This window comes from Haliaeetus albicilla, chromosome Z, assembly GCF_947461875.1.
Source record: "Haliaeetus albicilla chromosome Z, bHalAlb1.1, whole genome shotgun sequence".
Taxonomy (NCBI): domain Eukaryota; kingdom Metazoa; phylum Chordata; class Aves; order Accipitriformes; family Accipitridae; genus Haliaeetus; species Haliaeetus albicilla.
In genome coordinates, this window is record NC_091516.1 from 35,943,887 (window position 1) to 35,964,964 (window position 21,078).

Consider the following 21,078-nt stretch of genomic DNA (forward strand, 5'->3'; position numbering starts at 1 on the left):
ACTGATTCTTTCTCCTGTACATTTGATTTAGTCAGGAATAACTCCTCTTGTTTACGTTGGTACAGGTCATTTGTGTGTCAGAACTGCTTGTACTTACGTTTTTACTTCTCTGGACAAGCTCGAGAAGTTTGCCCATGTGAACCTCAGGAGGTTCAACAAGGCCAAGTGCAAGCCCCTGCACCTGGGTCAGGGCAACCCCCAGGATCAATACACGCTGGGGGATGAAGGGATTGAGAGCAGCCCTGGGGAGAAGGACTTGGGGGTACTAGTGGATGAAAAACTGGACATGACCCATCAACGTGTGCTTGCAGCCCAGAAAGCCAACTGTATCATGGGCTGCATCAAAAGAAGTGTGGCCAGCAGGTCAAGGAAGGCGACTCTGTCCCTCTGCTCTGGTGAGACCCCACCTAGGATACTGCGTCCAGCTCTGGAGTCCTCAGCACAGGAAAGACGTGAACCTGTTGGAGCAGGTCCAGAGGAGGGCCACAAAAATGGTCAGAGGGATGGAATATCTCTCCTACGAAGAAAGGCTGAGAGAGTGTGTTGTTCAGCCTGGAGAAGAGAAGGCTCTGTGGAGACCTTACTGTAACCTTTCAGTACTTAAGGGGGGCTTATAAGAAAGATGGGGACAGACTTTTTAGTATGGCCTGTTATGACAGGACAAGGAGTAATGATTTTAAACTAAAAGAGGATAGATTCAGACTAGATGTAAGGAAAAAAGTCTTTATGGTGAGGGTGTGAAACACTAGAACAAGTTGCCCAGAGAGGTGGTAGATGTCCCATCCCTGGAAACATTCAAGGTCAGGTTGGATGGGGCTCTGAGCAACCTGATCTAGTTGAAGATGTCCCTGCTCGTTGCAGGGTGGTTGGACTAGATCCCCAGATTAAAGGTCCCCTCCAACCCAAACTATTCTATGATCCTATGATTCTTTTAATTTCAGGAAAATTCAACCAATGGTTGCTTATCTCAACAGCTGCCTTGTAGTAGTATCTCAGTGATACACATGTGTTGTGGATTTTATAAGCCTGATTGGACAGTACAGCATTATTAAGTTGTACCCTCATCTTTAACAATCTTTATCCCCCATTTCATGCTTTCTCACTCTCTCTTTCCCTAATGCTTTCAGAAATATTTCTCTTTAGTTAATCACTCTTGTCCTACGTTTCTTTAAATTGTAAACGGATAATCTCCCAGATTCTGGGGAACCCCTCTGTCAGAGGAATTACTGGGGATACGGTCCCTCTTTGATGAAATTGAGAGTTGTGAAATTAACAAAGCGCTGACTAAAGATACAATTCTTTGTCCTCCTGTTTTGCCAGTAACAATTTTAAGAGAAACATGTATGCCTGTACATTCATGTTCCTGTTATTTTCTGTCAAAGACTCTGAATGTATGAATGACGTCATGTTCCTGTTATTTTCTGTCAAAGACTCTGAATGTATGAATGACATCATCTGTGAGTGTGAACTGTGTATTTGGATCTCACCGTGTGTATTTGCTACTGTTGAACTAAGAAATCCCGAATGTGTACTCAACCTTTGAATCAAATCCTCCTTTTCCCAAATCAATTTCATTTCTTGGACTCTGAATGTACATGGGGCTCCTAGCCACCTGCAAAAACCTACACGTAACAGTACTTTACAGTTCCCTTAATCAATGGAAGTTTGTCTTACAATGTTTTAACAGTAACAGTTGTATCATGTCACGATAGCCCTGCCAAGCTCTACTTCAAAGAAAGTACCCATTTGATTTGTTAAGGCAGACTGGGCCTCAACTGTTCACCTGTTTTCATTGTTAAACAAATCGCTTAATTTATCGGAGGAGAACATAATCTTACTTGTTGATGTTTCCCATTTTGTTGTCAGTCTGAAGCTATTCATGGCTCTTGAAAGTCTATGCTTGAATGATGTACCAAACTGATGGACTAGGATTTGATGACACTGTATCATATTTTCATCAGAACATCTACAGGTGTGTGACGGTCTGACAAATTATAGTCAATGTCTCAAAACATTCGTTGAAGAACTTTGGTGAAGAAAATGGCCTCTGTGAAAATGCTGGAGTTTTGTGAACAGGACAATGTGGCCGAAGGAGAGGGCCCCCCGGAGGGTGGGACCGCGCTTCTCCAAAGCCGCAATTCTTTATCTTAAGTGACCAGGAGGAGCACAGCATATGCGCCTGGAGGAGGAGGCCCCACGGAGGATGGGACTGTGCTTCTATCTTAAGCGGTCATGCCAGCAGGAAAAGAGAGGCAACTCTGTAATGAACCGCCCCCCCCCCCCCCCCCCCCCGCCAAAGCTCTCCAACCGATTCCAGAGAACCCCAGGAATGGGACTGCGCATGTCGAGACCATCGACTAACACACTATAAAAGAAGGGAGAACGAGTCCTTGGCGCGCGCCCTCCAGACCTGGATCTCTACGCTGGCTGGACCAACGCTGGACCCAGGACTGGTGAAACCCTTTTCTTGTCTCTCTCTCTATCTCTCTTTCTCTCTCTCTCCCTCTTTTCCTTCTCTCTTTTCCACAGTGCCTACACCTCATCCTTTTAAACATAAACCGTTGACCAAGTCTGAGACTAGGAGTGGATCTAGCCGCCCCTGGGCTCCTCTTTGAGAAGGAGTCCAGAAAGCAAGGGGGTCTGCTCTGAACCTCGTGACTCAACGGGAGGGCTCTCCTTCTGATATGTTCCATGTTTCTTCTTCCATTTCTTTTTCTACACCTCCCCTCTCTTCTCAAACAGCGGCTTAATGACATGTTGCAAGGTTCATATTGACAAGTTCACGTGTACTTGGGCAGGTTAGCTAGGCTGAATAAATGTTGATTGTTGTTTGAACTCCCCTGGTGTCGTTTCACTTTAATTCTGACAAAGGAAATCCACGAACCTGGGTCGCTCCAACTTTGGGACGCAACAAGGTGATTTTACTTTTTTCTTTCCTACGATGCAGGGCTTACACACAGTTTCATCGGAAAATTTCTGGTATGGCTTACTTAATTTCCTCCTTGTGTTCAACTCCGTCTAGATCGCGCATATTTCATTAATTAGAAAATGCTCTCCATGACAAAGTTAAGATGCTTGCTGCTTCTCTTCTAGATGTCCTGAGATTTACCACTAGTGCTTCAGAAGATGACACTTATCTGTGGTCTGGCAACTGCTGAACAACTGTCTTGACTACTTGCAGGTTTTCCATCAACTGCCCCCTCGGGCATTGTCTGTCAGCCTACTGGAAGCCAAAAGCTGGGAGGACCCAGGACAGCCCACCGCAACTGTGTAAAGAACATGCAACCAGTGCTTTTGTTCAGCTGGGATTTTTGAAGCGTTCCCCCGCCCCCTTTTTAGTTTTCCTGTTCCAAAGAAAACAAGAACAACATGTTTTTAAAGGAATCCTTTAAGTTGTAAAGGAACCGCTCCTTCTCCATCCCAGTAATGTTGCCTCTTGCGACAAGAAGACAACGTAGTGCAAAATACAGTCTTCTGCTTTTCTTTCAGCGATCACCGCTGTACTCAGCACACCCGAGAGCCTCTATTACTTACAAGCACTTTGGCTAGTCAGCTGAAACGCTAGTCAGCCTTCAGGCACCTACACGCTCTCGGGCTCCTCTACCCGAGGACCACCAACACTTCCCCAGATCACCTGAACACTGTCTGAGGGCTGGAAGATGACCAGGGACACCGCAGAAACCCGCTGGAAAATGCTGGGCACGACGAAAACCCGTGAGGCGGCCAGCCAGGGCCCCGGGCCACAGGTAGGCCGCGGCCCCAAGGCCTGCCCGGGGAGGAGCCGCTGCTGGTGAGCGGCACCGCCGCCACGGACCGCTGCGGCCCGCCCGTGAGGCGGCGCCGGGCGCGCTGCGGAGAGCGGGCGGGGCGGGGCGAGGGCCGCCCGCCGCCCCAGGGCCGGGGAGGCCGCGTTCCGAGGCGGCCCGGCGGCACGGCCGCCCGCCGGAGGGCTCCGGGAGGGGCCCGCGGCACCGGTGAGCAGCGGGCAGGGGCGAAGCGGCGGCAGCGGAGCGGCTGCCAGCGGCCGCGGCGGCGCAGGCGCGCTGGGATCGGCGACGGCGGGCGGGGCGGGGCGGCGGAGCGCTTCCTCCGCTCCTGTCGCAGTTTGGGGGGCGCAGTGCGCCTGCGCGCCGGTGGGGGGGGGGAGAGGGGCGGGGGAGGAGGGCGGGGCCCGGCCCTGTGTTTTGAACGGCTCGATGCGGGTGGCTCACTATTTGGCAGGAAGGTGAGGAGGCCTCTATCCTGGCGGCGGAGCTCGCGTAGGGAGAGGGGGATCCAAATGTGGCAGAGGCGAGCAGGAGGCAGCGGCGGCGGAGGGGGGCAAACGAGACAAGGGGAGCGGCCGTCCCCGCTGCCGCCGCGGAGGAGCTGAGCGGCCTGGCAGGGCAGGGGGCTGCGGCTGCAGCGCCGGCACCCCCGGGCGCCCGTCCCGCCGGCAGGTGAGCGAGCGGGGAAGGCGGGGGAGGGGAGGGGAGGCGAGGGCGGGGGGGGAGGGGGGGAAGCGCAGCCCGTCGCGCCGCCCTTGGCCTGGCCCGGCCCAGTACCGGGCAGAGCCGGAGGGAGTCGCTGTGGGGGGAGCCGGAGCTCTCAGCCCAGCCTCGCCTCGCCTCGCCTCCCCGGGGCTGACATTATGTATCCACCCGCGGCGTCCCGGCCCCGTGCCCTCTCCTCCGCCGGGGTCCGCCGCCCGCCTCGGCGGCCCGCCCGGAAGCCGCGGGAGGCGGGCAGCAGCGGGGGCGGCGGGCTCGTGTCGCCGTCTCTGCCCTCCCTTCCCCCGCAGCGCCCCGGCTGCGTAGCAACCCCCACCCTTCCGGGCTCGGTGGGGGCTGCCGCCCTCCCCTGGCACGGACCCCGCTCCGCACGCACCCTCCGTCCCAGGCCGGAGGGGAGGGGTCGGGGCCGCGGCCGCCCGCCCCCCCGCCTTCCCCCTCTGCGGAGCTATTGTATGTGGGCTGGGGCCCGCCGAGGGGCTGCCGGCAGAGAAGCCTCCCCCTCGATAGCGCACGCCGGGGGAGGTGGAGGCGCGGGGGGGGGGGGGGGGGGGGGGCGGGGAGCGTGCCCCAGCTGCCCCCCCCCACGCCCGTCCCAGGCCTCGGGCAAGCGGGGCGAAGGGGGCGTGAGTGCGGTGGCTGCGGGGCCGGGCCGGGCCGCGGCAGCCGGCGGGGGAGCCGCCGCCCCGGGCTGGCAGCGGCAGGGCTGCGGGCAGCGCTGGCGCGGCGTGAGGCGGCCCGAGCGCGCGCCCGTGCGCGCGCGCGCGTGAGGGCGAGTGTGGGGTGTGTGTGTGTGTGGTGTGTGTGGTGTGTGTGCGCGCTCGGCTGGGGCTGCGCTGGGATCCTTTGTCTGCTGCTGCCGCTTTTCCCCTCCTCCCGCCCTCCCTTCCCTCTCTCTCCGTGCCTGCCTCTCCTCCCTCCTCGCCTTTCTCGCTCCCTCCCTTCGTTCCCCTCTCTCCCAGACTCCAAGCGCTGCTGCAGCTGCAGGTTTGTAAATACTGGACCAACACACACACAACATGGCTGACGCTCGCCCTGCTCCTCCACCAGGGTCTCCGCCTTCTCCCTCTGTCTCCGCCGCTTAGCCTCTCCTCCGTTTAGGCTTTTGTTTCTTCCCCCTCCCCCCTCATCTCCCATCCAAAAAAAAAGAGGAAAAACAATTCACCCTCCTTATTGCGCGCATGGCGGGATTTCAAGGGTAAGGATCCTCGCTTTGGAAGCTTTCTCCTTTCGTTTTGCTGTTTACAACAAAATGAAACCTAAAATCAAAGGGGATTTGGGAACCTGGCGAGGCCTGGGGCGAGGGAGGAAGGGAGGGAGGGAGGGGGGAACTGGGTGAGCCCCGCTGCGAGAGGCTTGATTGGAATGTGCGTATCTTTTTCTTTTTTTTTGCGTGGGGGGAGGCTGATGCACCAAAGTGCTGGCAGAGATGAAATACTGTGTTACACTTGCCGAATGATCTAGGGCCGTTTCTTTCATTTCAGGACGTAGTTCGGTATAAGGTATCAACTCAGTACAGTCACATTAAAAAGACCTCAACTAGTTATGTCAGAATCGGCATTGTGTAGGTAAAAACGGTAGCATAGGCTTTTTGGATTTCATTGCGTTCCCTGTATCTCCTTGTCAGTATCTTAAACAGCTCGCAAATCATGGGATACAGAACTGGAATTAACACTTGCCAGGTCTTTGTGTTGCTAGTTTTCTGTCACAGATTAATTTGCCCTTGTGATGACAATAGCATAAACCAAAGCATTTCCTTTTTGCTAAAATAAGCATTCCTGCTTTTCAGGTTCCTTTTTTTGTAGAAAAGGCATGGCATCGTGAACTTAAGTGAGGTCCCAAACTAAAACAAGACAGCATGCTTCTGACCTCTCCTAACACAAGGCAAATGCTCAGTTCAATACCCCCCACCTCAGTTATTCAGAGCACCCCCTTCTGGCTTTGATGAATATGGCTTATTTTTTTGCTTGCTTATGACGTAAAACCAAAATAACGTTTGAAGCTAGTTTGTTGAGCATATCTAAAGTGATCTGTCGTGGAACAGATTGATATCTAGGTGGTAACTTAAGGATGAATGCTGAAGGTGCTAAGACATGATGGTTTATATTGCTTGCTAGACATGTTACTGTAATTCATAGTAAATGTTTCATTTTTCAGAGATATTTAAAGACACAGTCTTTATTCAGTCATATACACATGGATAGCCATGGCTTCTGTTCATATCTGAGCACTGCCCTAAAGTAACAAACATCGTAGCTCTGTCGTCTTTGTCTACTTTGCTTTGGAAGCTTCTAGTGGAGAAGCGCTGGCATGGCATAATCATACTGCTTTTACCAAGGTAGAAATAAATACTACACTTCAATGCTGGAATTATTGTATCTTAATACTTTTTTTCCTGCTGCTTTTTCCATCCCCGTTAACAAGTGTTGATTAAACAGAGGCGTGGAGGAAACAATTTATAATGATAAGTTTACAACAATGTAAAATTTGAGTGGAGTCATCCAAGTTACAAGATCATTCTGGACTGTGTATCTACGTCATGGCTTCTGAGCCAACTGTATTATTTCTAGATGGAAGAGTCCTAGCAAAAGTCTGTAACTTGGTATATCAGTAGATCCCTGCAGCAGTCAGTTACACTTTTCTTTTTTAACATTTAACAAGCTGAAGGCAATATTGGTAAAGCCACTGGAATAGTTCACCAGCTGTAGCTAATTATTCATTCATTACGGTAGCCACCAAATTTTGAAATTACTGCTCTCTTAATAAAAGTGTGAAATGTGCTGAGGTATGCAGCTCCTCCCTCAGAATAGGCCTTTGGATGCTTAAGCTGAATCTTAGGCTGAAGAGCAAAATAAACAAAAATAGGTAATCTGCAACACATCTGGTTAAATAATGGATCACTTAAAAATAGTCATGTTTGTTAACTCTGGTACATTGTAGTTTTGTTTCTAGAACTGAATTTGTAAAATTCAGCTCTGCTTCATTAGCTTTCTGAAGTTTCGTGTCTATAAGATCTTTGCTACAGGTTGCAATTGTGTTCTTTTCTATGACACCTAGAAGATTTTTCTTTCTGTCTTGGTTGTGTTGATTTGGTCAAAAATCAATATTGTGGGTCTTCATATCCCATGAGGAGCTGATCTAGTTGAAAAACTTGCCAAATATTTGTATTTGGTACCACTAAGTGAAGACACTCCAGTGTTTTTGTCATTGTGGGTAATGCTAGGCTGTTTAACCAGGTTAAAAACCCGGTACTAGTAAAATCTTCTTTTCCAAAACTGTTTACTTTTTCACGTTGGGAGGTGAGACTGAGGAAAAAGAAGACTGCAGGAAATGCATGCAGTCTCAGTGATCAGCTTGAATACCATTTGTATATTTTCTTGGTCTGAGTAATATTGTTCCATTGACTTATTACCCTGTATCTTTCCTTGGTATTTGTTGCCAAGCTGCACTCTGACATGTTCAGATCTGTAAACATCAAGCTGATGCAATAGCTGTTGTAAAGTGTTTTTTAATTAATGCATAATTTGCTTAATGTTTGACAAATGAAAGATTTTCAGTAACGATCTATTTTCTGAAGAAACAGCTGCTTTTTTTTTTTTTTTAAAGAATGAAGCCTATTGCTGTAAACTTCTTAGGCTTTCATTTTGGTTTTCCTTGCCTCCTTTCTTTTCTTTCCCCAGGTATTAGAAAGACCAAACTTGGCTTCTTGGTGGTATGGCTTGAGAATGTGTTTTTGTAGATGGCTAAAACTGATTCAACAAAGTGATTTAGAAATCGTCTTTCCAAAGCTGTTCACTGAAGTTGAACCAAGAGAGAGAATCACTACTATGGAAAGTTATTTCCTGTTGTATGGTTAGATAGCTTGTTTCTCATACCAGGCGTGAGAGAGGTGGGTTTGGTTTGTTGTTTCTCTCATTTTCCTTCTCTTTCCTACTCTTCGGAGTTTGGTGGTTTTATGATCGGAAGGTGAATGCTGATCTTTCTTGACACTGGTTTTCCTAATGAGTACTTTGTGTATATCCGGATGTGTCCCATTTGCTATCCAGATACTACCTAGATGTTGGCATACCACATGACTTAAAAGAATGCGCAATGTGACCTTCCTTTTATAAATCTGTAGACTGCATCCATCCACATCTCTATGACATGGACAAGTGTAGTTGAAACAGTGTAGTTAACTGATTTGTATTTATCTATGAACAGTTGATTCTAGAGACAAAGGGGCCTCATCACTGATCCATTTCAAATGATGGTGAAATAATTTAATTCAGACTTACTGCTTTCACCATGTGGTGGTTGCATTTAACTTTCAGTTGTAGTGTGAAATGTGAATTTGCTGATGGCATGTGGAATTCAGGAGGTGAATTGATTTGGCTCTCAGATTGTGGAGAATGGTTCTACAAATCCAGGTTACCTTTTTATGTTTCTTTTCTGTAATGTATGTTGTGTAACTGCTGTAAATCTATGCTATATGAGGTCTTGTTTGACTCGCTTACTTGGAAACTTTATTGAAATTGTTCCACAAAATGCTGAAATATATAGAAATTTTTTCATTACCTGTGGTGACTGTTAGCCTTAACTATTACCTAATCATATTCTAATCTTTGCAGTTATTGCAAGGTAGTTGAGATGTTGAAATATCTTCTGATGATTTTTTTTGGAGATGTGCTTGCAGATTAAGAGTTACTGACAGTACACTGTAAAGACTTACAAGTAGGTTTTTATAGTCTTTTCAATAAGACTATAAAGCTTATAAACCCCTAAGAGCTGATTAGCTCTTGGTTTGGTGGTTTGGGGGTTTTTTTGTTTGTTTGCTTGGTTGGTTTGTTTGGGCTTTTTTTAATGTTATTGTTGAATGTTCCAATATGGTATTAGAGGTCTGCACCAACAAGTACTGGTGAGAGCAGATAGTTATTTCAAGAGTAATTCTGTGGATTTCGGTGATTTAGTAAATGCTTAACTTATACAGAATGACTGCTGAACTTTAGACCTTCAATTCCACATGGTAGTTTGAACAAAATGGAATTTTACCATTTTAATTACTCCTTTTGTTGTTGTGTTTTCCATTAGTTTTCCAGTTCTCACATTGTTGACTTATGGTGGCTTGCATAGGGAGAGCGTTTTTATGATGGTGACCAACTCTTGAGTCCACTTGCCGTCTTTGAAGTCATCTCTTCATTTTCACTTCACCACTTCAGGCCTACCTGTACACAGGTTTTATTCTCTGACTGCATTGTAGCTGGTAGTCCCCTTCTAACAGTGCCAGCTACCTCAGCTGAAGGGCCCTGGGCTCAATCACTACAGCTGCCTTTCTTGACTGATTGGTGGTGTGTGGTAACCTAACTATTCTTAATGCTGGTTTCCAGAGTTGTTTTAGTGTCAAAGTGTTCTGGAGCCTGACTGGTGAAGTCTAAGACTGCTTTTATCTGCAAGTTTGCAAGTGTGTTAGAATTAAAGTGCTCCAATAAAATGTGTTGCTTTCTTTAAAGTCACTGGTGGATCTTCAATCCTTTTGGTTTCAGAGAGTCTTCCTGATGGTTCACCGGTAGTCTTGAATCCTGAGATCCCAGTCTTGGCAAAGTAACTGCAACTTTGGGAGCAGCCTATTAAGATGACAGTTCCCTCTGAATGTGTGCCTCGGAGGCTTTTTTTTTTCTTCCTGTCCATTGTGTTGCTTTGTTTTCTCTTCTAGATTCCTGTTAGAGCAGAACAATTAATGAATATAGGGAATGTTAAGATTACTATGCTAACTGTGTTGTAAAGTGTAACATTACCTGGCAACTTAATGTCCACCACTGATGCTGCTTGTTAGATTGATACTACTCTACCCACATGTGGCCAGTCATATATAAAATGAAAAAGGAACAAACTTGAATTTTTTGCCAGTAATGTTCTTTGACTTGTTCTAAAGCATAGTAAGCTGTTCTAGCTGGTCTATGCCATCATGCTGAGGTCTGTAAAATTTCACCTATGTAGACTTTGACACCGTTTCAAAAAAACCCTTTTTTTTTTTCCCCCTGTGAACTCGTATTAGTCCAATTCAAATGTAAAAATGAACTTTGCTAGATCATAATCTCTTACCCTAGGTAGGTAAGAACTGAAATATTTATTAGGTGTCAGACTTCTGGTTGAGTGTTTTTTAAAATCAAATAATTATTTCTGTTGCAAAACTAATTTTCCCAATTTAGTATTTATGTTTGCTGTGCAGAATTCTTCCCTAGCATGCAGAACAAAGGTAGCTTAAGTCCAGCATATAATCTTGTGTTTGCTGTTGAGATTAAATAAGGAAATTTCCAGCTTTCTAGATTTAATTGGTGTGAACTGAGTAGCATAGAAGAAGGCGTGTTCTAGAATAGTTCCCTGGTGACATTTCTGTTAAGTTTTCTTGGTAACCTTTTCCAAATGCCTTGACAAACATAATGTCTGCTAAAATTTACTACAGTGCTTAGGCTTCTAGTATGCAAAAGCTAAGTACCTATCATATACTGGCCAGTATTCTGTCTGTTCTGTTCTTCTGCATGTCTGTAACTTATCTCTGGTCTTCAACTTGAACTGTAAAAATGTTTGCAGATTAGAGTGTCTTTATTCAATTTTCTAGGAATGATAAATCAAAATAATGCTTGGAGGATATAGGTCATGTAACTCATAATTATACATGTATGTATGATTCTGGGCAATTGCTTGCCTGTCCTGTTTCATAACTACATGTGTTTAAAGGAATGATCTGAACACCAAAGTGAAATCAGAATGGGAGCAAATATGTTGGAGATTTACTACTTCCTTCTCAAAACCTTCCAGTTGCAGAAAGCTTTATTAAATGGACGTAATAGCTTTTTTCTTCATTAATCCTTGTCATGGTTTTGGCTGGGATAGAGTTAATTTTCTTTCTAGTAGCTGGCATAGTGTTATGTCTTGGATTTAGTATGAGAATAATGTTGCTATTACACTGTTTTTAGTTGTTGCTACGTAGTGTTTATACCAAGTCAGGGATTTTTCAGCTTCTCATGCCTAGTCTGCAAGAAGACTGGAGGGGCACAAGGAGTTGTGAGGGGACACAGCCAGGACAGCTGACCCAAAGTGGCCAAAGGGATGTTCCATACCATGTGTCACCATGCCCAGTATATAAACTGGGGGGAGTTGGCCTGGGGGGCAACTGCTTTGGAACTAACTGGGCATCGGTCAGCAAGTGGCGAGCAATTGCATTGTGCATCACTTGTTTTTTGTGGTCCAATTCTTGTATTATTATTTTCTTCCTTTTCTGATCACTTAAACTGTTCTTATCTCAACCCACAAGTTTCACTTTTTTTTTCTTCCTGATTCTCTCCCCTACGAAGTGAGTGAGCGGCTATGTGGTGCTTAATTGCTGGCTGGGTTTAAACCATGACAATCCCCTTCAGAAGTTCTTTGTCTGAATGGTGAAAGATAATATAAGTGGTTGTTTTGCGGTCAGTGGAACTGCAGTTTTGAGAGATGATTGGCCAAAATCTATGCTCTGATGAGAGTATATTAAAAAATAGCTTAACAGTAAATTCTGCCTTTCATGGGACTTCATAGAAATCTAACTCTTAAAGTGCTTTTAGGTTAAGGAATATGCAGGTGTTTGACATACTGGGAAACCACTGGTGGATACTTTGGATACTTACATGGCATGGTCACCAATTCCCTCCCTCTCTGCTCCCCCCATCTTTAACAGAAACCATAAGCACCTTGCTACAGCAAACGCTTAACTCCAAAAGACGGAAATCTACTCTTTGACAGAACTTTGCCTGTGGTTTGCTTTCAGGTCACAGCTGTAAGTAATTGCACATGGGTAAAGCAGCTCTATAAAAGCTGACTTTAAGACAGAGCCAGCTGAGGATCTCGCTAGTGTGCTGACATCTTCCTGGCCAGGGATGCTTGACTGTATGACACTGACAGTCACCTTAATTGCAATCATGAGTGTTACCTGTATCATCATTGCTCTTGTTACTATTAAGTTCATATATGCTTTTATCAGTGAATATTTGAATAGAGTTAGATCTGTTAGATCTAATATAGCAAGCATTAGCGAGTATTTAGATGCTTAATAAAGCGTACATATATTGGTAATTCTGATGTTTGATTGGTTTAATTCTCTTCCTAGTGGAGCCCAGTGGGTACTTTTCTTTTATCTCCTATTTTCAAACATCATTCTATGGACATTGGTCTGGTATTGTACATATACCTACTTCAAACAGTTGGGTGGAAGTAAGGTGACCAGGGAGGAATCTGAGTACTGTTATCACCGAGATCTGTCCCTGACAGCCTGAACCTTTACCAACACATAACACCTCAGGGTAGTCGGCTTATGACACGTGGTGGACATCATGTTGGTATGGGGAGGGAGCATTCACAGTGGCTGTCCTCAGGGTCATCTCTCCCTACTGCTGAAGGGAGGAAAAGGCTTCTCTAGGAGTGAATAAGGGTAGTGTGCTGGTTTTGGCTGGGATGCACTTAATTTTCTTCATAGTAGCTGGTATGGAGCTAAGTTTTAGATTTGTGCTGGCAACTGTTGGTAACAGGAATGTTCTCATTACAGCTGAGCAGTGCTTACACAGAGTCAAGGCCTTTTCTGCCTCTTGCACCACCCCAGCAGCGAGTAGGCTGGGGTGCACAGGAAGTTTGGAGGGGACACAGCTGGGACAGCTGACCCTAACTGACCAAAGGGATATTCCACACCATATGACACTGTGCTCAGCATATAAAGCTGGGGGAAGAAGAAGGAATGGGTGATGTTTGGAGTGATGGTGTTTCGTCTTCCCAAGTAACCATTACATGTGATGGAGCCCTGCTTTCCTGGAGACAGCTGAACACCTGCCTGCTGATGGGAAGCGGTGAATGAATTCCTTGGTTTGCTTTGCTTGCGTGTGCGGCTTTTGCTTTAACTATTAAACTGTCTCTATCTGAACCCACGAGTTTTCTCACTTTCACCCTTCTGATTCTCTCCCCCATCACACCAGCGGGGGGAGTGAGTCAGCAGCTGTGTGGTGCTTAGTTGCTGGCTGGGGTTAAACCATGACAGATAGAAATCACTTCTAGTCCCTGACTGCAGGAGTACACCTCAGGTGAATTGCATCTCTCTGTCTGCTGCACCTCCATTTTGTCAATAAAAGCATACTTTATTGTTAGGTGTCAACCATAAGACAGAGAGGGCAAGCAGACTCTCTTCTGGTTCACGTGCTCTCCTAACTGTTCAAGATGGGGGGGAGATTCACTCCTACCCTCAGTTATACCTGTGGCTTGTATGGAGAGACATGAGACAAATATATGTTATTTCATATCACTAGGGACATGTGGCTGTATTAATAGTGGATGAAAAGTACATTTTCCAGTAGTAATATCTTGCTGTGACCTTGGTGGGGAACTAGGGCTGAAGGAAGCATTGCATTACAGATAGTTTTAGGCTAGATGCTTGGAAGGACGGAATTTATATGGATTCATATGAGGTGAGGCTTTTGCTTTGTTTTTCCCCATATGTATAAAATTAATCGAAGCAGGATGGGGTGGGCGGAGACTTTGCTGTGAATAAACATCCTAGTTTTCAGTTATACTTAGGCCTCTAACCACATTTCTAGGAGACTGTATGTTTGGGCAGGGGTGGCACAAGGTTAAATATGAAGCAGGGATCAGCATAAAAGGCAGAGGTGTGGTTGTCTGTTCTTGTGTGTGCTCTGTTTATCTGTAGGACAGATGTCTAGAAAGCTTCACCTGCTTTTATGAGGAAGGATATCCTGCCTTCTGAGATCCTGTTTTCATTGGAAGATACTTCACTTTTTCCCTTTTTGAATTTCTATTTCTCCCCTCCTCTGCTCCTCAGTTGAGTAGACTCAACCTTCTTTCAAGTACTACAGGACAATTTAGTCCTCTCTGCAAATAAGTATGTGTGTGTCCAAAAGAAAAAAGGGATGTGTGTTTTTTGGGGGGGTTTGTTGTTGTTATTACCAATACCTAGATTTATGCAAAATCTCAGGAAATACAATTAAATGTTTATGTTAGTGAATCTAGTTCAGGTCAGATATAAAGCTTTCTGGAGAGAAAATTAGATTATGAAGCTAAAAAGAGAAAAGTATACCTCTACTTGTTGCTGCTGCTGAAAGTTCTCAGTCTGAAGTCCTATCCTGATTAACTTACTTTCTCATATCATTTCCATTTGTGCTGCATGCGTGGTGAAGTGATTTCAAAGCAGGGGTTTTGATCAGAGCTTGTTGTCAAAGTCTAAGAGGAAAGCATGTCTGCTGTGGGACAAGCACGGTATGGTAGGAAACAAGGATTCCAAGGTGGTCCTTATTCTTAAAGTCTTGACTTCTTGCCATGATTTGTTCTACTACAGAACAAGAGGAATTCACTGTTTTAAGGCAGCAGTTTCTGAGGAAATATTGTCATATACGCAAACTCATGCAGGTGTTCTCTTAAAAGTACATTTTTCACAGTCCAGTAAATAACCTTTCCAGAGTAACTTGAAACAGTTCTTCATCCTCTTAAGTACTTCAGGATCTTCTAATTAGTTTCATGAATATGCAGATACCATACCAGTTTCAGAACTAGTACTTTGTGCATTTTTCTTCCATGTTTTAAAAAGCACCAGCAGTATGAGGCTTGGTCTGTTCTGGTGTTTCCACTGCTTTTAGGGAAAGTCACTGGTTTCATAGCTTTATTTTTCTTTCCCTGTTGTCCTGCTCCCCCCCAACTTGTGCAGGATGTGTGGTGTTTTCCACCAAAAATCTGCAAGACCTGTGTGTAAGCAAAGAAAATACCATGTAATGTCACAATGCCAATGATTCTAATTTTTTTAATAGAAAAAAGCCCTATGATCAGCAGTTTAATAAATTATCATTGTCCTTGTTGATGAATCCAGTGTTGACTGCAGTATTTAAATTATTAATATTGCAAATCTCTGATATTTTTTCTCTACAGCTATACTACTCTTCTGTAAGTAACAACTTTTCTTCTAAAGTACAGTTCTTTCATTGATCCTTCAAATTTATGAAAAACAGTGTAGTTAGCTGTAGCCAGAGCTTGTAATACAATGCTGAATTTTGTTTTCAGTGTCTTGCTGTTACTGTGTATTACAACTTTGACATCTGTTGTAGCTATTCACCATTTAAAGTTGATCTGTTTATGCTGAGATTTTTATTAACATTGTAGACAGTGAGTGAATGCAGTTGGTCTGGAAAAATGAAGATCAGATTATTGGTTAGTAGCCATGGCAAGAGACTTGCCATTCTTAACAGCAAATGCTTTCACTTAAGTGATTTATGTTAGTAGTGTAAACAGTTACTTGAATGTATTTGTATGAGAACAGCTTTAATCTAAGCAAAAATGGCTCAAGGTGAAGAAAATAGGTAAGACAAATTCAGTTCATGACTAGTTGCTCAGCTTTTTCAAGATGCAGATTAAAGGCAAGAGATCGTTTTCCCTGAGTCCTTTTTTCAGGTTTTTTCCCCAGATCATTGCAAAGATAGGACAAAAATTACAGGTGATTTAAATTGCCTAATCATGTCTATAAGCTTTTTCTTAAAATCAGGTGTGTAGAGAGAAAACTTCTTATGCTTTGAGTATGGGCTTAGGGTCTCTGTTTCAGTGTGATCATGCTTCAGTCTGCAAAATATTACTCTTCACTCTTTCATTGCAGTAATTCCAAATAAAATTATTTGTCCATTTTCTTGTGACTAGAGGAGGCCTTAGTTTACCCAATAACTTCACTGTAGTTCCTCCCCCTACTCCCAGTTGATTTGAGAGAGAGAACTCCATTTTTGTCAGAGTAGAGGCAGTCAGTATTTTTGTCCAACAGAGACCCAAGTTAATACCCCTGATTCATTAAACACTGTTGGCTATGATTGTAGTTACTGTGTTGTTGATCATAGGAAAAGTTTAGGCATGTGTCTCAAATCCATGAATGAAAGGGCTCATAGTACAGCTTGTCATGGTTTTGGTTGGATGCAGACCTAATATGGATAACTGAATTTTCTAACCTGGTCCCTCTTAAGTATTTTGTGGCCCTGCTTTTGGGTTTTTTAGGTGCTGAATTACTACTTACTTGTAAAATCCTTATTGGTTGCTTAGGCTGAGGTTCATAACAATTAAATTTTGACTAATTAATGCTGTGATTCATAACTTGTCCTAATAAGAATTTTGAATGCTCATGTATTTTGTCTGCTTTTAAAACTGGCAGGTAGTTGTTATAGCTCAAGCCTTAAGTACTGATGTATAACTATTTGGCTTACTTTCCCCCCACACACTGTTTTTGGTGTCTTCTGGCCCTCTCCCTCAAATTGGTGGCCTGCCACTGCTTATCTTGAAGACAAATGGTGATTATGTCATGAGTAAGTTATAAAACAGCTGCAGAAATTGGATGTAAATGGTAAGAATCAACGATCGTTAGAGCATGAACTGTCACCTCTGAATGGAGGAAACAAAAGATGTTTTTTACTGTGGGCCTTCATGAATAAAGTTATAGAAGCCTGCTGCATTAGAGAGAAAAAAAATGTTTCAAGTATGTCAGCAAAATATTTGCTTTTACAAAACTAACTGATATCACATTCTTAAGCTTGGCTTAGGAAAATATTTTAATTATGCTTATTTTCAATTTAGTGTTGCAGTGGCATCTTCTCAGTGTACTAGGCTTTAAAGTCTCAGAACACATATCCAAGAATAATTTGTTACTTATGATGCATAGCGTACTGGTAAGCTAAGAAGCTTGAAAGTGGTCTGTCAAATGGCAGATTTTTTTTTCCTCTTCGAAATATATGAAAGGAAACTTACATTCCCTCAATGTTGGAAGGGGTGCGTAGCAGCGTTACTAGCCTGGATTGTTGAGAACTGGCTCTTATACACTTAAAATGTCACTTAGAAAGATCAGCCAGACTCCTAAAGAGATGTGAACCCATGAGTTTGATGTGTCATGATTAATTAACCTAACAGATTTAGCTAAGTGCAGTAACTTAGCACTCCGTTACCTTCTAACAGCAGGGTTAGGTATGTTTGCCCTGGCCTTGCTCTTCCAGAATGTTTGGGTGATCCTTTTGACTTTGGAACAATGTTTCTCAGACTAACACAACAGCAATTAAACCTAGTCCTCAAACAAAAGCTGATGACATAAGTATCCCCTATGAGGAGACACTTAAGCAGAGAACAGAAAAATGTCTGTCTTTTTCAAATAGACACTTCCCGCTCTAGTTCCCAGAGACCTGTCTATGTAACTGTTACCAAACTAAACTGAGTAAACTCACTTAAAATTATAATAAATTATTCGGGTCAAGTCCATCTGTAAGAGCATGAGTAAGGACAAAATACTTGTATTCTAAAATTTAAAAGTTCACTTGTATACTTGCTACCATTCTATGGTAAATGCGACTTGTCCAGTAATAAGGTGCTGCTGTCGTATCCTGGGCAGTGGTTATTTTTGTGCTTATGGTTTTTGGACTCACAGGAAGAGGAGGATAGCTACCAATCCATAAGGAGAAGCTAAACTGCTTCATATTTGCCATGATGCAAAAGTGTGCAACTTAAGGCAATTACACCGACCTGTGACAACTTGTTACCCTGGTGTCTGTGCATGTTCTTGCCCTGTGGTTAAATGCAAGGTAATTTGCAGTAGACTGAACAATTAGGAGTGAGTTAAAATTTACCTTTGGATAAACGGATGCAGGGAAAGCTCTCCTGGCTTTGAATAAATACTAGATCTCTTCAGGTTTTTTTTTTTTTAATAAAAGCATCCTGTAAGATTTCTTTAAGCATGGAGGGCTGTGCATTTATTAAATGATCAGTCAGTACGTTGGAACATACGCAAGGTTTGGTCAGCAAGTAGTTTTGTATTGCCTGTAAGAGCAATTATGTGGATGCTTTAAAAAGTCATTGTGCTTCAGAGTCCTGGATATATTGTGTAAAGTCACAGGAAGAATTGTAGCAATGTGGTGAAAAGAAATGAAATCATATCTTAATATTACTGAGTAAGTGATAAACTTTACCACTGTTTTTAAAGCTGTTTGGCTAAACTCTCATAGCTGTTTATGATGGTTCTATAGTAGAAGGACAGAAGAATACTGAAATTGAACTATGCCTTCTGTTGGCATAGGCAAATCATTCCATAATAGTTAAAAGAGTTTGTGCTTATCGGTGCTGCTTGAGGGAAGGGAAGAGTAGATTAGACCTCTGAAACAACTCTTTAAAAATGTTCTATGCCTGTGTCTCTATTGTTGTAGTACTAAAGCTGTGCATAATATTGCAGTAATAGACAATTTTTTTTTCTTTCAAAATTAGTTTTGCTGTGCTAAAGAATGACTGAAAGGTTTGTTTATAGATAAATGTTTCACTTTTTCTTCTCAGCTGTTGGAAAGGAAGTAGACTGGAAACTTTTTTTTTATTTAAAAACCTGTACATGAATTAATGTGGAACTTAAAATTTTTTGTTGACAAGCACATTCTTTTTTTTTAATGAAGCTGTTGCAAGCTCATTTGGTACTAGTCAACTCTATTATTCCTTCTTTAGCTTGATTTCTATTCAGTAGAACAGCCAGTGTGGGTGTTTTTAATACAGATTAAAATTTTTTAATTTTAAATTTCAGATTAAATTTTTTGGATTCTTGTGTTCAATTTTTGAAATGTATTTCTGGACTAATATGGGAAACAAGGAATTTTTCAAAGGGCAAGCGTATGGCAAAATGTAGAGTCCCTTAGCCAACTATTACTGAATCTGGTTGTGATATTGCTGAGGTGAGCGGCAGATCAAATAAGAAACTATTACATTGAAATCAGTTTAATTTTAGACAAACGCATAATACCTAGCTTTACTTTTGATAAGCCCTAGAAAACAGTCTAAACCTGCAAGGCTTTCTGGAATACATCTTTGAAGTACTTAACTTTCTTTTGGTTTCTGGGTTATTTATTTATGTATTCTTAAAGTGGCGGGCATATAGTTGTCTTTTATCCTGAAACCTGGAGGGAATTTCAGAAAGCTAATTTTATTCAGTGTGAGACTAAACTTCAAGCCTGTAATTGAAAAGAGCTTTTTTTTTTTTCTTACTGCATTCTGGATATGGCATGTGTATGTCATTTCCCACTCCCACCCCCTTTTACCTCAGGAATTTTGTTTTCTTTAATTATTCTGTCTCTTTGCTTTTGTCAGTGCTCTTTTTTTTTGCCTGTACGGGTTGGTGACTAGCTCTTTTCCCTTTCAGGCAAAATCCTATGCCTACAGTTAATTGTAACCATCAGCTGGTGTATTGATAGCTTGTCTGGTTTAGTGAACATGTAGTGTTATTACTGTCACTTACTTCTAATCAGCCCATATGACTTGAGGTTTAGCATTTAACGATTAGTGCTCTTTGGATGTAAATTCCATAACCACTGATGTATGATAGTGGGTTATAGGCCTTTCCTGGCCTTTTTTCTTTCTCTGAAGAACTCCCAGAATAGAACAGCACATAATTAAACATATAATGAAGAAGGCTTTGATCAGAGGTTCCCAAACTGTTACCAGTTGCTTCAAACACCCAAACAATGGGAGAAGCCTTGATCTGTGACCTACTGAGCTGGACCAGCCAAGATGATCATCTCTTGCAGGCACACCTGTCTGTTCGTCAAGGGAAGATCAAGAACTTTAAAAACCTCTGGACAAAGGTGAGCTAAATCCTACACAACAGTACTGGTCTGAATGATGTATCCACTAATGGTACTTCTTGCTCCCTTTTATATGAAAAATAAAGGATGAAAAATAGATAAAGCGTAATAAAAGTACACCTTTCTTCTGATGAAAGCAAAGTTAGTCATCCCCTTTGTCCTTCCTTGTCTATCTTTTTTTAATTCCACAAATGGAAAAACAGCTATATTTGCTAGCAGAGGGGGAAGAGGAGTCAGTTTTGTGTATCTGCACTTCCAGTTCTATTGCAAACATCACTCAGGTTATCATGTACATGCAGGTGTGACAGAGGCTGCATGGTATGCAAGTTCCTAAAGTTCAGAGAACTGTATTAATTTGCTGGTTATACCCAACACAAAACTAAGTATAAAAGTATTTTTTGTATTTCTTTCACTTCAGTGACTTCTGTTCATGGTACATAAATAAGGCTGCAAGTTGAAAGATTGTTGTGGAGCTGTGCTAGAATATTTTGTGGACAATTAAATATTCACAAATTTTACTGAAGCATAATATTTTTGGTTATTTCCACAGTTTTCTGCTGTGCCAAAGGATGATTCTTTCTCCTGTTAGTTCAGAGTTCTTCTCTGAACAGTTTAACAGCAGTATCAGTCACTAATGGGCTGGAATGATGCAAATTGTAGGGATTTCTTACTTTCTGTTGAGCTTACATTAGCTTCAAGTAACTGCCAATCTTTACCACTCTTCAGGAAATAGACTTAAAAAATTGATAGTGAATTGTTCCACATCTTGGGTTGTTTGGTCATTAGAACTAATAAGCCACATTTCATTGCTGCTTGTCTGAGGGTTGAGAGGTGTCCAGTCAATCACTGTTATTAAAAGCTTATGAGGGCAAAACAGAGGAGTTCTTGCTGTTGAAGTTCGTTGGGTTAATCTTCTTTGTCTGTGTTCATGGTGCAGGTATTGAGGTATACTT

At 43.1% G+C, this 21,078-nt stretch overlaps 1 protein-coding gene across 3 annotated transcripts in view; it reads left to right on the forward strand.

The window, feature by feature from the left end:
• Positions 1 to 3,864: 3,864 nt before the first annotated feature.
• SPIN1 (spindlin 1) overlaps positions 3,865 to 21,078 on the forward strand; it is a 56,088-nt gene continuing 38,874 nt past the window's right edge. Inside the window, exon 1 of one of the 3 annotated variants that reach the window (XM_069776051.1) lies at positions 3,865 to 3,974. The gene's annotated coding sequence lies outside the window, so the exon portion shown is untranslated. Of the gene's footprint in view, positions 3,975 to 4,231; positions 4,440 to 5,486; positions 5,689 to 21,078 lie in introns of those variants that run through there. The other 2 variants (XM_069776050.1, XM_069776053.1) reach the window with 2 other exon arrangements.